At 40.4% G+C, this 16,165-nt stretch overlaps 1 long non-coding RNA gene across 3 annotated transcripts in view; it reads left to right on the forward strand.

Moving 5' to 3' along the window:
- LOC150064447 (uncharacterized) overlaps nucleotides 1-16,165 on the forward strand; it is a 63,827-nt gene that overhangs the window by 25,968 nt on the left and 21,694 nt on the right. For all 3 annotated transcript variants that reach the window (XR_016535268.1, XR_016535267.1, XR_016535269.1), the window contains exon 5: nucleotides 14,910-15,093. This is a non-coding gene — a long non-coding RNA (uncharacterized LOC150064447). The remainder of the gene's footprint in view (nucleotides 1-14,909; nucleotides 15,094-16,165) is intronic.

A 16,165-nucleotide genomic window follows, 5' to 3' on the forward strand; every position in this document is an offset into this window, starting at 1 on the left:
GTGGAGCTCTCTGGGCCTCCTCCCAAAAGCTAAAGGATACAAAGAGGAAGAAAAAAAGACTGAGCAGCCGGCTCTACCCAAAGAGAGAAACAAGCCAAACATTTCAGCATTTCATTATTCTCCAAAAACCTGTCAATACTTACAATGGAGGAAACCAGGAACAGCCAACATATGCAGTGATAGAAAGTTGGTTACATACACTATGGAAATACAAGCAGTCATTAAAATCATCCTGTAGATGAGAGGGGAAAAAAAAAACTTGAATGATACAAACAAATCTAAACAATAAATTCTGTGTCATGGAGGAAAGTTATAAGATAGCATGCATGTATATTTTGTAAATGTAGGTATGTAGTTCCACATAAACACATATAAGAAAATAAATGGAAAAGATAAATTAAAATACAAATGGCAATCTTTCTATGTTAATATGGGTTCATGGGTGATTGCTCTTTCTGTTTTTCCTTAATCTACCTACAGTTGTCTAAGTTTAACTTTGTTTATATATTTACTACTTGTTATAAAATAAAACATGCTCATGATGTAAAGTTCAGACAATACAGAAATTTGCGAAGTATAAAGCAAACTATTAGGACTAGGGGATGGAGCTCAGTGGTAAAGTATATGCCTAATATGCAGGAGGCTCTGGGATGCATCTCTAGCCTGAAAAAAATAAAAATTCCTTAGGCAATTAATCTTGCCTAAGAGATAATCTCTGTATATACACAGCTTTAGTTTTAAACGGAGTCTGGAATGTTTACATAATAGAGTCATAAATATTCAACTTTTATTTTTTATTTAGTGTATTTGGGACATCTTCCACTTAATATGTGAGTACTCCTCTAATTCTTCCTTTTTCTCCCTCCCTCCCTTCTCCCTTGCTCCCACCCTTCCTCTCTCCTTTTCTCCCTCCTTTTGTCTCTGTGTCTCTCTTTCTCTGCCCCTCTCTTCCTCTCTCCTTCCCTCTCCACTAAGTCTCACATACCTAGCCCAGGTTGGCCTGGAACTCACTATGCAGCCTATCCTAGTGTGAAATAGGAAATCTTCTTCCTTTGCCTCCCAAGGGACATATGCTTGGCCTTTCCTTTTCTTTGTTGGGACCATCTGCTAGCTCTCAGCTAGGCCTGCAGAAACTGGAGTTACCCAAAACTCCCACCAAAGTGAGGGTGTTGGCCTTCTAGTGGCAGACAAGAAAGGCAATGAATGGATATGGGATCCACGGAGTATCACGACTGAAAGGAACACTGAATAGGACTTAGTTCAATGCATTTCTTAAGTGATGACAAGATGAGAGGCCAGAGACCAAAGTGCAAGTCTTCTAACTCCCTGTCCAATATTTTTTGACTGTATCATACCACATGTAGTACAAAATAGATACAAATAATCAGTAGTGTTCCAAAAGCTTTCATCTTGTTAAAGGTGAATCTTTTGTTTCAGACTTAGGGTTTCTTGAGAAAATTGAGGGAAGAGGCCATCTTTCCTGCTGGATAGATCATACTAATCAGTACCTGCTAGGCACTGTGGGTCATATTCTCAACCAAGCCATTTGTGTGTTTTCTTACACGTTTTCACCCTCCAAGATTGGTATTACTATTGTGCCTATATTGTAGATGAAAAGAAATTAAAGTGCAGACACATTAAGTAATTTGTCAAAGGTCCCACAGCTAAGGCACGATGAAGCCAAGACCCAAACTTAGTTTTAAATATTGCATTCTATTTCTTACAAGCTGAGTGGAAAAATGTTTTGCCTGAAACAATTTTTCGTTTCTCTCTTCCTTTTCCCTTTGTTCCTATCCAGTCCTTCTCACACAAAAGGAAATGATATTAGAAACTGAAGGCCAATGTCAGGCAAGGTTCAGAGGCCCCACTTGGTGTTCGGGACTCTGGACAAAAATGGGGCAAAAACAAAATGAAGCACCCAGTTCATCCACAGGGATTGGCAATGAAGTCACCTGGCACTTCGCCTCCAGGGATTCAGCATGTCCCATACACGGTGATAAGTGCTTGCTCCCCAGGTATTTTTATTTCTTATGTAATTGTATACTTCTTTCAACTCAGCCAACACGTTAGCGCTTGTAGGTAAAGCCAATCTTTCTTTCAATCAGACACACAATACACACTGAGTCATGTGTAAAAGGCCCATACAATTTTTTTACTATGAACAGAGCCCCAAGGGCCTTGTCTTACAATCCTCACCTGTGTGTCACTCTTGTGGGGAAAGGACGTACTTGGTGTAGTAGTGTTTAGTCATCTACACCAACAGCAGGAGCCAGCACATCCAAAGCCAGCCATCTATAACTTACCTAGAGCTTGAAACTCACCTGGACATTTGAACCATAGCTTCCCTGGTAATTTATCTTCTTCCTCTCACTTTCAGCATCTCCCAGGCTTCCACTGAATTTCTTTGATCAACCAATGATTTGGTTTTGCTCCTGTGTTCTGGAAATCTGCATAGCCTCCACCACTGTTCCATTAGCAAAGAGCTGACCTAGAGCTCCTTCCCCACTCCCTACCCCAGGCCACACTTCACCCTTTTGAGCACGGTAGAAGCATTACCACCCAGTGTGGAGGCTCCTATGTGGAATGGAGCCAAGGCATTGGCTCTTGAGCTGGTTTCTGGATAAGCTTCTTGGCCCTGCTATCTACTACTTGAGAACCTTGAGAAAGTTGCTTAGCCTCTCTAGATCCATTGTCTTGTGAAAGCCAAGTGTGGAGATAATGAAAAATTTGTTCTTAAAATTGTGACATTCAACCCTGGAATGCTGCGCTTTGGGTTCCAGGTGTGTGTGTGCCATAGGGTGATGTTGACCAAGATTTTGAACTTTTCTCTGCCTCAGTGTGTAAAATGGGAGTGATGAAAATAAGACCTATCCTATTGGTATATTAGAAGATTAAGATGATAAATTAATATAAAACCACCTGGAACAGTGCCTGGCACAGGAGTCTTCCTCCTTGTGCACCTTGTGACATTTGTTTGTGCTTAGAATGGTGCTTGCTGGAACACAGGCAAGAGCTAGTAGTTAGCCATTTAGACAAACTTGTGTTACTTTGCTTTCTGCTCTGTAGCTGCTCTCCTCTGGGGAAGACTGATTGTAAGCATTCCTCCCAGAAGCTGTTTACATACGTAGTGCTCTTCTCCATCTTCCACACAAGTGAAGGCCAAGCTATGGAGAAGACCAGCCTATGAGAATGCATCTAAAGAACTAAATAAGGAGGGGAAGAACATAGTAGGGGAGTTTGACTTAGTGGTAGAGTGCTTGCCTAGCATGCACGAAGACCTGGGTTAGATTTCTTTGTACCACATACATAGAAAAAAGCCAAAAGCGGTGCTATGGCTCAAGTGATAGGGCTCTATCCTTGGAACAACCCAAGGACAGTGCTCAGGCCCTGAGTTCAAACCCCAGGACAGAAAAAGAAGAAGGGGGTGGAGGAGGAAGAGAAGGAGGAAGAGAATAAATATATCTTCCTCAATAGCTTTACACAACTTTCACAAATCACATCATGTTTAGTTTCTTTCCTTAAATGAGATAAATTATACAAACAGCTCACAGTGGGTCTTGGGACTATATATTGTGGTTGTTGCATGATGATAATTATTTTAATATTGCTGTTGTTATTATTACTTGGTCTTTTGTGATAAGGTCTCACTATGCAACTCATGCTTGCCTGAAACTCAAAATACTTCTGCTTAGCCACATGACTGTTGAAATTTCAGGTATGTACCATTATAGTCAGTTTGCTTATTTATTATTGTGAACAATAATTTCTGCCATGCAGCCACATGACTGATCATTTCTAAGTGAAAGAAAAGGAAAATAAATAAGCCAAAGAAAGTTTTCCTTTTCCACCAGTGTGGTCAGTTTGTACTCTTGGATTTTAATGTACCACAAAAGCTCACATTCTGACAGAGTTTCACTGAGCAGAATCTTGGGAAGTGATGTACTTTTTATACTATTAGGCTCTTCAAGTCTGCCCTGACTCTCAGAGGTAATGTGAAGAAGCCCAAAGTACTGTCTCCTTAAGTGTGCTCTAGGTCAGAACATTCCCAATACCCCTGAAAACATGCGGAGCTGGAGTGTCCTCAGCCTTAACCTCTCCAGAATAGAAGCTATCAGTACAGTTTGCCATCCACCACCTCTAGGAGAGAACAGAGCATAAGGTTACCTTAAAATGCTTGGGTTCATTTTCTAGGAGGCAAATGATGCTCATGAGATGTCAATAACATATATGTGAAGGTTAAGGTCACCAATCTTTCTTTATTTTTTACTTTTTTTTGTAAAAGTTAACTGTCACTTTGGTTTACTTTCTGTGGTAGGAACCACTTTTTCATAAGCTGGACTTACTTTAAGCGTGGTATGTTGGGATATCTCTTTTGATTAATGCAGCCTTTATGTTCTGCATTGACTTCCCCTTACCAGCCACAATAAAATATTCTTCATATAGGGCCACTGAAAGATTTTGATTTCAGAGGGAGAAAAAATATGAATAAGAAAATCTTTCCATTTGGAAAAATAATTTAAAATGCTTTAGAGTATAATGTCTTTTTATGGGCAGGAAAGACTTACAATAGCAATAAATATGTCAGCTTTTAATAATAAGCCACATTTTTCATGGCACTTTGTCCCTGGCAAAGCACGTTTTAACAGTAGTTTTGTATGTAGCCATTCATTTATTTATTCTTTCAGCATTAGGACCACATTATGACTTTTGCCTTCTTAGGCCACTTTCTCCATTAAAATCTCTCTCTCTCTCTCTCTCTCTCTCTCTCTCTCTCTCTCTCTCTCTCTCTCTCTCTCTCTCTCTCTCTCTCTCTCTCCTCTCCCCTCTTTCTCTCTTTCACACACACACACAGAGCTTAATATACTTTATAATCTCTAGAATTAAAGCACTTTCCTTTACTTATTTATTTCACCTAATTTATTTGGAAATAAACCCTGAGCACTGTACAAATGGTGCCTACTGGCTTAACAGGCCCTGTGTACCACCCTGGACCAGGATGCATAGCCAGTTGAAAGCTGATGGGGCTCAGTATTCCAGGCACATAAGCCATATTAGTGGCCTTTAGTCAGAGCTGTGCCTGGGTGTTGTCATTAGACCTGCAAGGACACAGGAAGGCTAGTCCTAACTCCAGGAAGCATAGGAGGACTGTTTTGTGAAGGGAGCATCTCACATTGCTCTTAAGGCAGTATCTTCCAGTGATCTAATTTTTAACACCCAATTTCAACTTTTAGAATTTCTGGCAGGCCACTGGAGGAACAGAGATGTGAACACTGGGCTCAATAAGCAAGTTTAAAGGAATCAAAGAAACTTATTGTTAATCTTACTATAGAGAGGCCATGACTGGTTGGGGAGTACGGTATAGAACATTATTCTTATCATTGCTGAAGAACAACCAAATGAACAAGATGGTCATAATATTGAGTCTCATCTGGGAAAGATAAATCTATTTAAATATTGATTAAAGTCTGACAACACGGTTACGAAGTATTCAAGACACATCATGCCGCCAAGCTACAGTGGTTGAAATCCACTATTCACAGGATAATAATAGTAAACACTTAGGATGTCCTAAGGACATTCTAAATGCTTTATATGTATTTTTAACCTTCATCAGAATTCTACTGAGTGTATTTGTTATTCCTGTTTTTCCAAATGAGGAAACGGAGACCTCAGACCTTTTGAAAACCTGTTTTTATAAATAGCCTCATTAGAATTAGAGCCCAGGCACCCCAGAGCTACAACTGATCCTCTCAGTAGTTACCCTTCACTACGTGCTTCTGACTCCCCACTGCTATCAGCGGCCTGCCTCTGAGCAGCCTCCCACCAGAGTGGCCTCTTCTCCCCTCACCTGCACTTAATCCTTCACCTGCACAGCCCAAAAGTGCTTCAAGAAGTTAATGTCCTACAAAGATAAAACAAATTGCATAATCAGTTCAATAGATGCAGAAAATTCTCTTTAACAAAATTTGATATCTCAGAAACTGGATGTGTGGCTCCTATGGTACAATGCCAGCCATGCGTGAAAAAATCTGCATGAAAGAACTAGGCCTTGAATTCAAACTCCAGTACTGGAATAAAAACCAAAAAAAAAAACCAACTGGACATCCCATTATAGTAAAGTTCTTTAAAAAAAAAAAACAAAAAACAACAACTAGGGGGCGGGGAGTTTGGCCTAGTGGTTAAAGTGCTTGCCTAGCATGCATGAAGACCCAGGTTTGATTCCTCGGTACCACATACATAGAAAAAAGCCAGAAGTGGTGCTGAGGCTCAAGTAGTAGAGCTGTAGCCTTGAGAAAGTCCAAGGACAGTGCTCAGACCCTGAGCTCAAGCCCAGAACTGGCAAAAAAAAAAAAAAAACTAGGAAGAGAAGGAATATATTCTAATGTGCTAAATGATAGTAGTCAACATTATTCAGACCAGGGAAAAGATAAAAGTACTCCCTCCAAAATCAGGAATGAGGTAAGGGAGATCCTCTCATTTTTCTTATTCAGTCTAGTGTTTAAAATCCTATCCAGAGCAATAAGGCTAGGACACAAAATAAAAGGGATATAAATAAAAATGAAAGAAGTCAAATTAGCCTGTTTGTAAGTAATATGTTTACAAGACTGTAAAGACTGTATCCAGAAGTCTCTTGAGGATATGGCACTGTGGCTCAAGTGGTACAGCACTAGCCTTGAGCTGAAAAGCTCAGGGACAATGCCTAGGTCCAGAGTTCGAGCCTCATGGCTGACCAAAAAAAATAAAAAGTCTCTTAAATCTAGCCAACACTTTCAGCAAAGTAGCATACAAAATCAACATTAAAAAAAAAACCCCTCAATATCATTCCATATAGTAATAGCCAACTTGCTAAAAATGAAGTAAGGAAAATAACCCCATTCATTATAGCCTCAAAACAAAGGACCTACATATAAACTAAACCAAAGATGTAAAAGACCTCTACAGTGACAACTATAAGGCACTGAAGAAATGAACTGAAGTAGACACTGGAAGATGGAAAGGCTTCCCACAGTCATGGATGAACAGAATTAATATTGTTAAAATGGCTGTACTGTGCCGAGAGTTTGGTCTAGTGGTAGAGTGCTTGCCTAGCATGCATGAAGACCTGGGTTCAATTCCTCGGTACCACATCCATAGAAAAAAGTGGGAAATGGTACTGAGGCTCAAGTGGTAGAGCTTCTAGCTTTGACAAAAATCCAAGGATAGTGGTCAGGCCCTGAGCTCAAGCCGAGGACTGGCAAAAAAAAAAAAAAAAGACTGTACTGAGAAAAGAGATCTGCAGATTCAGTGCAACCCTCATTGAAACTCCAATGACATTCTCTACAAAAATGGAAAAAAAAAATCCTAAAATTCATGTGGAAAATACAAAACACCCCAAACTAAAGGAATCCTGAAAAAAAAAAGCCAGATACAGTTTCTCAGACTATAATCCCAGCTACTCAAAAGGCAGAGCTAGGAAAGTTGGTAATTTAAGGCCTAGGCAGAAAGATAACATGATCCCATTTTAATAAATAAGCTGGATGATGAGGCATATGGCTGTCATCCAAGCTGTGAAAGAGGGTAGGAGAATGGTGGCCCCAGGCTGGCCCTGGGCAAAACAAACAAAAATCGACAAAAATAACCAAATGGTAATAGCAAAAATAAATAAATAAAGGGTTGGTGGCAGAGGTGTGGCTCAAGTGGTAGAGTATCTGAAGTATCACCAAGAAAAAAAATTAAAGGATGTGGAAGTGGGAGAAGAGGAGGAGGAAGATGGGGAGTGGAAGGTATGAGAAAGGGTAATAGAGGGTAAATATGATCAAAGTACACTATATTCATGTATGGAAATGCTGTAATGAAACCCCTTACTTTGTATAAGTAATATATGCTAATAAAAAATTTAACATAATTTAAATTCAGATCTAAAGAAAAGAAAACAAAAAAAAAAAGAGGCCTTAATAGTCTAGAATAAATAGACCAATTTCCAAACAGATTTTATAAGACTTTTCAGACAGTACAATAAGATCAGAATCTGTTACAGGGCTGGAAGAGTGGCCTAGTGGTAGAGTGCTTGCCTACCATGCAGGAAGCTCTGTGTTCAAGTCCCTGCTACCACATACAGAAAAAAAGCCAGAACTGGTGCTGTGGCTCAAGTGGTAGAGTGCTAGCCTTGAGAAGGCTCAAGGACAGTGCCCAGCCCCTGAGTTCAGGCCTCAGGACAGGGGGGAAAAAGTCCATCAGTACTAGTAGCATTGGTAGAATTGTCCAATAAAATGCCTGATGCCCAGTTAACTTTATATTTTAGACAATCTACCGATGACTTGTAGTATAACTATCTCCCAAATATTATATCATACAAACTTCTATTTTAAAAAATATCTCTTTGCCTTTTTTCTCAAATTCAAAATTGATTGAACATCTTGTATTTGCTAACTATAGTAACCCTTAGCAGTACCTTGAGCAGGCAGATACCCTGATAGGGGCTCCCTTCCTTACCCACAGGGCTCCTTTGTGTCCCAGCCTGTCTGTGACACTACTAAAAAACATGCACACTGAAGAACTTTCACACAAGCCTCTGCCTAGCACCAGCTATCTGGAAATTCAGGCTACAAGCAATTGGACAGGGCCTTGCCAAGCAGATAAGGCATGTATGGCTTACAGCCTTCCTGAAGAGTGGCGTGGCATCCCTCACATGTAACCCAAATTACAACTAAGGAAATCAGGGTTCAGAGAACTGTGCATTGATCAGTACTCCCATTCAACTGATCAAGAAACTAGCTCCAGTAGTCTCTAAAGAGCTTTGCAGACTATTCTGTGTGTGTGTGTGTGTGTGTGTGTGTGTGTGTGTGTGTGCATGCGCAAGTGCGTGGGTGCGCACATGTGTGCTTGCGTGCACCAATACTGAGGCTTAAGCTCAAAGCTTTTGGGTACTGTCCCTTAGCTTTTTCACACAGGCTAGCCACTATTGGTGGTAAATTTGTAAGTCTCCTGGACTTTCCTGCCTAGCCTGACTTCAAACTACGATCACAAGATCTCAGCCTTCTGAGTAGCTAGAAATACAGATGTGAACAACTGGTATCCAGCTCCAGGATACTCTTAAGAGAAATTTAAGCATTATTAGAATGGCATTGGGCAGGAGTATGGCTTAATGATAGCGTGCTTGCTTAGCATGCACAAAGCCCTGGGTTCGATTCCGTGGTACCACATACACAGAAAAAGCCAGAAGTGGTGCTGTGGCTTAAGTGGCAGAGTGTTAGCCTTGAGAAGGACCAAGGACAGTGCTCAGGCCCTGAGTTCAAGCCCCTGGACTGGAAAAAATAAAAATAAAAAATAGTAATAGAATGTCATTAATCAGTTTAGACCATCATTAGCTTGTGTAATAATGTCTCCATTTGCTGGGGGAAAAAAAAAAAAAACAACAATAACCTCAGACTCACAATCAAAGGGATACTGTGACATAGGGACTGAGACAATCAGTCTCAAAGCAGCCATAGTGGCAAGATGCCCCATAGCTCCTGCTATGTGAATTGAAGTACTCAAAAATTAAAACTCAGAGTTTTTAACTTCAGCTTTTTACAAAAAGCCAGAAGCTCATTATTATTTCTGTGCATAAATATACATAATATATGCATTCCATAATTGCTGTTAACTTATAGCAGAAATGTGGTTAACTTTCTATTTTTTTTCCCTGAGATTTGCTTCCTTAAAAAGCCAAAACAGTACCAACTACCAGTTGGGACATTTAGAGAGAAATAGCCTTGAGAAAAGCCTGCTCACACCAGTGCACTCACTTCAATAAATACACACAGGAATAAATACTTAAATCTTGCTTGAAAATAAGCCTAACATGAGAGGGAAATGATTTGCTTCTGAAAAATGGGGAGGCCTATGTACATATTAACCAAGTATTCATGATGTAAATTGTATGAAACAGAAGTTGTTTTTCCTTCCTTTTGTCTGATGGAATGTCAATGATGAAGTAACAAGGAACTAACAATGGTGTAGAGGCAAAGAAAATCTTTTTTGCTAAACTCATAGCTGAATCCAGCTCCTTCCTTCCTTCCTTCCTTCCTTCCTTCCTTCCTTCCTTCCTTCCCTCCTTCTCTCCCCCGCCCTCTCTCTCTCTCTTTGTGTGAAACATGTATTAGAGGATAGGCTCTGCTTACTCTTATGGCTGTCTGTGATGTCTGAAAAACTGGTATTTCACTAAACCCACCTGCACACATGGCTGTATAGGCAAGCAGTCCTATACACTCTGTGTGTGTGTGTGTGTGTGTGTGTGTGTGTGTGTCTGTGTGTCTGTGTTGCACAGGAGTCTACATTCTGGCTCCAGTCTCAGCTCTGACACAGCCTCATTCTGTGCCTTTAGCTAGCCCGCTCATCTCCCAGGATTCTTGTGCTCTCTTGTCTGAATGGGATGGTAACTGGGTAGGGAGGGAGAGCAGTGGTGCAGGTGTGCTGGACAGGCATGTTCTGACCATTCTCCACAGTCCTCTTCACCATCATCCCACTGTCCACCCAGCTTACATCTTCTGCTTTCCTGTACGTTTTTTTTTAAGGGTTTCTCTTGGATTCTAGAAAGCATTGGACTACCCTATTACTAAGTGTCCTTCCAAGTGTTTTATTTTACAATTCTAAAACAAAAACTCATTCTTTGCCTTTTGAAACAATTATGTGTAACTCATTATACACTGTATACATGTGTAATTATACTGTAGCACAATACATTTCTATGACCAAACCATGTTCAGGGTTTTTGCTCTTTTTTTTTTCTTTTGAGATAGTGTCTCAGTACATTCAAGCTAAGTTTAATCTTGAAATCTCAATGCAGCCTGGATCTGACTCTAACTGGAGATCCTCCTGCCTTGGCCTCCAGATTGCTGGGAGTACAGGCATGCCATATCACACCACAGACAGATTTAATTTTTTAAAGATTCATGTGCTATTTACGAGGGTGGGGAAATTATATGATACTAATTGATTGTGATTCTGAAGATCATAGTCAGATCCATCTACCTCCAGAATATATAAAGCTTCCATAGTTGAAGCCCCCTCCTCTGTTATGCCTGTAAATACACACATGTTAATTATCTAGGAACTGGTGCCGGCTGGAGCATAGCAGCATGAAGAAGCTGGCTCGAAGACATCTCTTTCATAGAAGCACACATATTTTATGGATCTAGGCTTAGACAGCTTCACAACAAAGGGCACTAGATTGGTGAATTATTCATGTAATCTACATTCCCTGGCTGCTGTGGATAATTGACAGGTGTCCTGTCACCTTTTACAAACGCCCCACAATTGTGGACTATATATCAGTGTTTGACTTCTAAGTAATGCTTGCTTTCTAAGCCAGTTTCATATTTTATTTACAGTGTAGTGGCGTTTTGACTTGGCCTCCTATTTCTCTCACTTTTGATTCCAAGCCTTTTACTCCACTTAATATAACCAGGAATATTTAAATAATAAGGCTCCCTCAGTTTGCTAAAGGCAGTCATTCATGGTTGCTGTGTTTTATGCATTCCGCCATTATGTTAGTCAATTTCTTGATTTAAGAAACTTAGGATGAAATGCAACTGTAAGGGAACCAGAATATAAATCTGTTTTTATGACTTGTTTTGTTCATAGGGGAAAAAAAACCTAAAAGCAAATCTTCCCAGGGTTTGACACAAGTTGTAAACTGTTGGGAAAGTTGGCTAGTTAAAGGATATTACTTAATAGGAGCAGTGGAATATTTCACACCTCCACTGGAGTTGGAAGGGTTTTAGCATTAAAAACAAAAGCCAAGGTAGTTCTATTTGGCCTAGAGAGAAAATCAGGAAAGAAAATAAACCTGAAATTGATGACTCTCAAGACTAATGGGAGAATGTATTTATATATCAAATATTCAGAGCCAGATGGGACATTTGAACTCCTCCGGCCCTACTTTCTCACTTCTCTAATAGGAAACTGAGACCAAAGGCACCCAAGGGCTTGTCTGCCATTCCAATATCTTTTGAGTGGAAAAGCGCACAGCCAAGCTAAATCTGTTTCTACTGCAGCATTCTCACTGCTGTGCTACACCCTGGAGTCATTCTTGTTATAGCTCTATCATCCACTCTCATTCATCCCATTCCCTGCTCTCATTGAGGGATTTGTACGAAATCATCTCCCACCAACCTCAGTGGTTGAAGTCCATTATCCAATCTATTTTCCCAGATGGCATGGTGATGTGGTAAAAAGTCATAGATTAAGATAGTGATTTTTGGTGGCCATATACAAGAGCTGTTGGTAGAAACTTGAGCCCACCAGATTGGGTGGTGTGGGGGTGAGGTTTGAAGCTGCTCTATACAGGGGAAGAGGCTGGAGCTCTGAGGAACAAGTGGGGAAAGGGATCACTTGATAGATATTTGAGAAGACGAAGCCTGCCACCATAGAACAACTGAGCAGAGAGGAAACCTCGGGCAAGTACACATACCATTTGTCTTCTGAACCAGGAGCATTTTGAGAATGAAACAGGGCAGAACAGATGCTAAACCAGACAAGATGTTGGAGTGGTAGGCTAAACAGACAAAGACATGTGGTTATCTTTTCCCACAGCATCATTTGGACTCGCCTGTGTGTTAAGCCAGCTGAACTAAGCTAGCATTCTCTGGCTTTTCTAGTTCAGATGACTATGAATTCAATCTACTCTTGAAGCCAATTTGAGTTCAGAGTTTTTGAACTTATAGGTAGAGTTCTAGTTCACACAAATATGGAGTTCCTAAGTTATTGTGCTTTCCCAAATCCTGTCCTATATATAGCATCTTAAGCTTGTAATTCCTATCTTTTCATTTTATTAGTGAAACTTTATATTTAATATTTCACTTCAAATTGATACCATCAGTTGTAAAATTTTTATAATTTATAGAGAACTTCCGAGTTGGTTAGCTTATTTTTAATCAACAACTCTATACAATAAGTAGTTAAGATGTGGAAGCACCGATACTCCCAGGTACTGGAGAGACAGAACCAGAAAGTTCCAAGCTGAGGTATAGAAACACTGTCTCCAAATGAACTAGCCATGGTGGTTCAAACCTGTGGTCTCAGCTATGGCGCAGGTAGAGGTAGCAAGATCTGGATCCAAGGCCAGCCCTTGCAAAAGCTGAAACTCTATCCAAAACAAACAAACAAACTTAAAGCAAGACTGGATTTGTGGCTCAAGTGGCAGGGCACTTGCCTAGTAGCTTGAAGTCGAAGTCACAAGTACTGTCAAAAATTGGACATTTTTCCTAAGCTAAAATGGCTGATATTCAGTGATTGTGTATATGTATGTATGTATGTGTGTATTCAACAAAGCAGTTTATGTATCAATGTTATCCCTTTCAACACACCTCTCCCAACCCACTCCATCCCTCATACTTTTCTTAATTTTTTAGGATTTGTATTGAATATTTTTTTTTTGCTATTTAACAAAGCTTTCTGGAGGGGAAAAATCTGACAACACTGATTTTGTTGCTTGCCAATTTCTATGGTGTAACTGTTCTAACAATGTGTGATTTCGAGATATCAGCCTGACATCACTGAACATGCATTGGGAAGAGATGCTTGGCTCTGATCAACCAGCTCCTGTGCCCTCTACATGGAGACTCTATGCTTCTTTAGCTCTTCCTATTTGCCTGTGCAGGTGCTTGGTGGCAGGAAGCTGTTTTGAATTGTTCTCTCTAAACAACCACAGATGTGCCCCAGGGCCAGTGGAGCTGGAGAGGCCTTCAAAAGAGCTTTCACTGGAGCTGGAGGGAGGAAGGCAAGCCATTTATAGGCTGTCTTGCTTCAGCCTGTCTTTACTGGTGCAGATTGCATCTGTGCCTTAGCATTCACTGTGTTCCTACCTGGGTGACCATACTAGCCCAGGCCCTACTCTTCTGGGTTCATCCTGTAGCCAGCTTAGGTTATCTGCCTCTACCACCCCATGTGCCATAGGAATTGGGACAATGAGACAGGAAGGCACCACTCTTCTTATCCTGAGGAGAAGCTGAGCCTTGAGTAATTCTCTTCCCCAGTGCCCTTTCTGGCTGGCTCAGGACTGCCGCAGCAGTCTGAGTGTTCTCTGATTATTGCTGTCAGACTTGGGCCTCCTGCAGAGAAGGGGACACGTACCAAGCTTGTTCCCATTCATTATCTCATTTGAAGGTATTGACTGCATTGTGTGCTAAATGCTTGGCCTCAGCAGAGAGAGTTTGGAGAACAGTTGAGTCATGTGAAAACCCTGGTGGCAGCAACCTAATTTGTAGCCCTAAGGCTTAGGGCAAATTAGCCAGCCTTAATAGGGCTAGCCTTCCATGCTCAAACCTACTTGGTTGGAAGCAAATGCCACAGAAATCTTATTTGTCAAAAAGAAGAAGAAGAAGAAGAAGAAGAAGAAGAAGAAGAAGAAGAAGAAGAAGAAGAAGAAGAAGGAGAAGAAGAAGGAGAAGAAGAAGAAGAAAAGAAAAAAGTAAAAGGAGGAACAGCAGTGGTAAAAGTAATTTTGTACCTTTGGTATCTAGATTATGCAGAAAATGAAAATGATCAGAATATGACTCCATTAGCAGCATTACAACTCAAACCTTTGTAGACTGCTTTTATTCATGACTTCTCTTTCCTCCTGTGAGTTAGGAAGGAGGGGAGCTGGAGTGACATTCCGGCACTAATACTAGCTAGTTCTATTGTGGTCAGTGCTCAGTTGTCCACTCAGCAGGATAATGAGACCAACCATATAAGTTTCATTTAGGCCTGATCTTTGTCCTTACATGTGAATAGACTAGAGCACCCAAGCATTCTCTGAGGATAACCTGAATTAATGAAGACCTGGGAAGTTGTCCTCTCTTCTCTCATCAGACTGCTTGCCCTCTTAGAGTGAAGTTCCTATAGGATGAAGGGTTCTTTTCTGGAATGATCTTAAGGTTTGTGTATTCTCTCTACTTTTCCTATAGATGTGAAGACTTTGCCTCTTATTACCTTCCCACACACGAAGAAACCAGGACTTAAATAAATCAAAACACTTGTTTATGTGTGCATGTCCATTTGAATATGTCCATGTAACATGTATAAAGCATAAAGTCACCTAAAAGCTGTTTCAAAGCATGTGATCAGGCAGAGGCATCTTATAATAAAGAGGTAAGTCAAAGTGGATAGATAAAGTTGTAAAAATCAGAACTATGAGCTGGGGGCCAGAGGCACATGTCTATAAACCCAGCTATCATGGTTCAAAGCCCTACTGGTCAGAAAAGTCAATGCAGCTTTTATGTCCAATTAATGAGCAAAAATCGGGTGGAGCTGGGACTCAACTGGTAGACTATCAGCCAGTTTTGAGTGGAAAAAATTAAGGGATAATGCCCAGGTCCTGAGTTTAAACCCCCTATCAACACAGAAGTAATTAATTGATTAGAATAAAATGAATAAGAAACACTAAGGAGGGCTAGAAAAAACAGAGAAGAATTCAAAAAGGAGGAGACATTTAAGCTGGGCCTTTCCAGCTAAGTGAGTAAGAGTGTGATGGCATTCCCCGGGCATCAATGTTCAGGGCACTTCTAAGCATAAGTTCTAGTCAGTAACTTGGGTCTCCCATGGTAAGTGAGAGAAACGTTAACTAAACAAGCTCCTCTGTGAAATCTGTGTTAACCGCACGTAAAGTTAAAAATAAGCTTACCCTGTCATGAAATGTAATGTGGCAAATCCAGCCACCACCGACTGGGAATTAGCCACAGCCCACATGTATCAGACCATGACTCCAAAATAGGCTTCTTGGCACGTCAGCACCCACATATATTCAGAGGGAAATGTCCTTCTGGTATTTTCAGCTAATGACCAAATTGGATTATGCTCAACTGATTTGATTTGCTGTATAGTCAATTTTGTCATTAAGATAACCACAAAAGAAACTAGACATTGACAAATTCATGAATTATTTAAAGTTATGGACATTATGTAGCAGATATTCTAAGCTCAAAGGACACAAAGGCAATAAGAATGTAGAAATATCATATATTTCTAGGGATTTTAATATCTACCTATTTTTAAATCTAAAAGCAACTCTAAAAAGAAAAAAGGAAATGAGAGTTATCCTGGCACAGGAGGCTCACACTTGCAATCCTAGCCACTCAGAGTTAGATCTGAGAAGTGTTCAGAGCAGCCCAGTCAGACAAGTGTGAGAGGCTGTTACCTCTAATTCACCAGCAAAAAGCCAAAA

This window comes from Megascapheus bottae, chromosome 4 (genome assembly GCF_031878675.1).
Source record: "Megascapheus bottae isolate mThoBot1 chromosome 4, mThoBot2.hap1, whole genome shotgun sequence".
Classification (NCBI taxonomy): domain Eukaryota; kingdom Metazoa; phylum Chordata; class Mammalia; order Rodentia; family Geomyidae; genus Megascapheus; species Megascapheus bottae.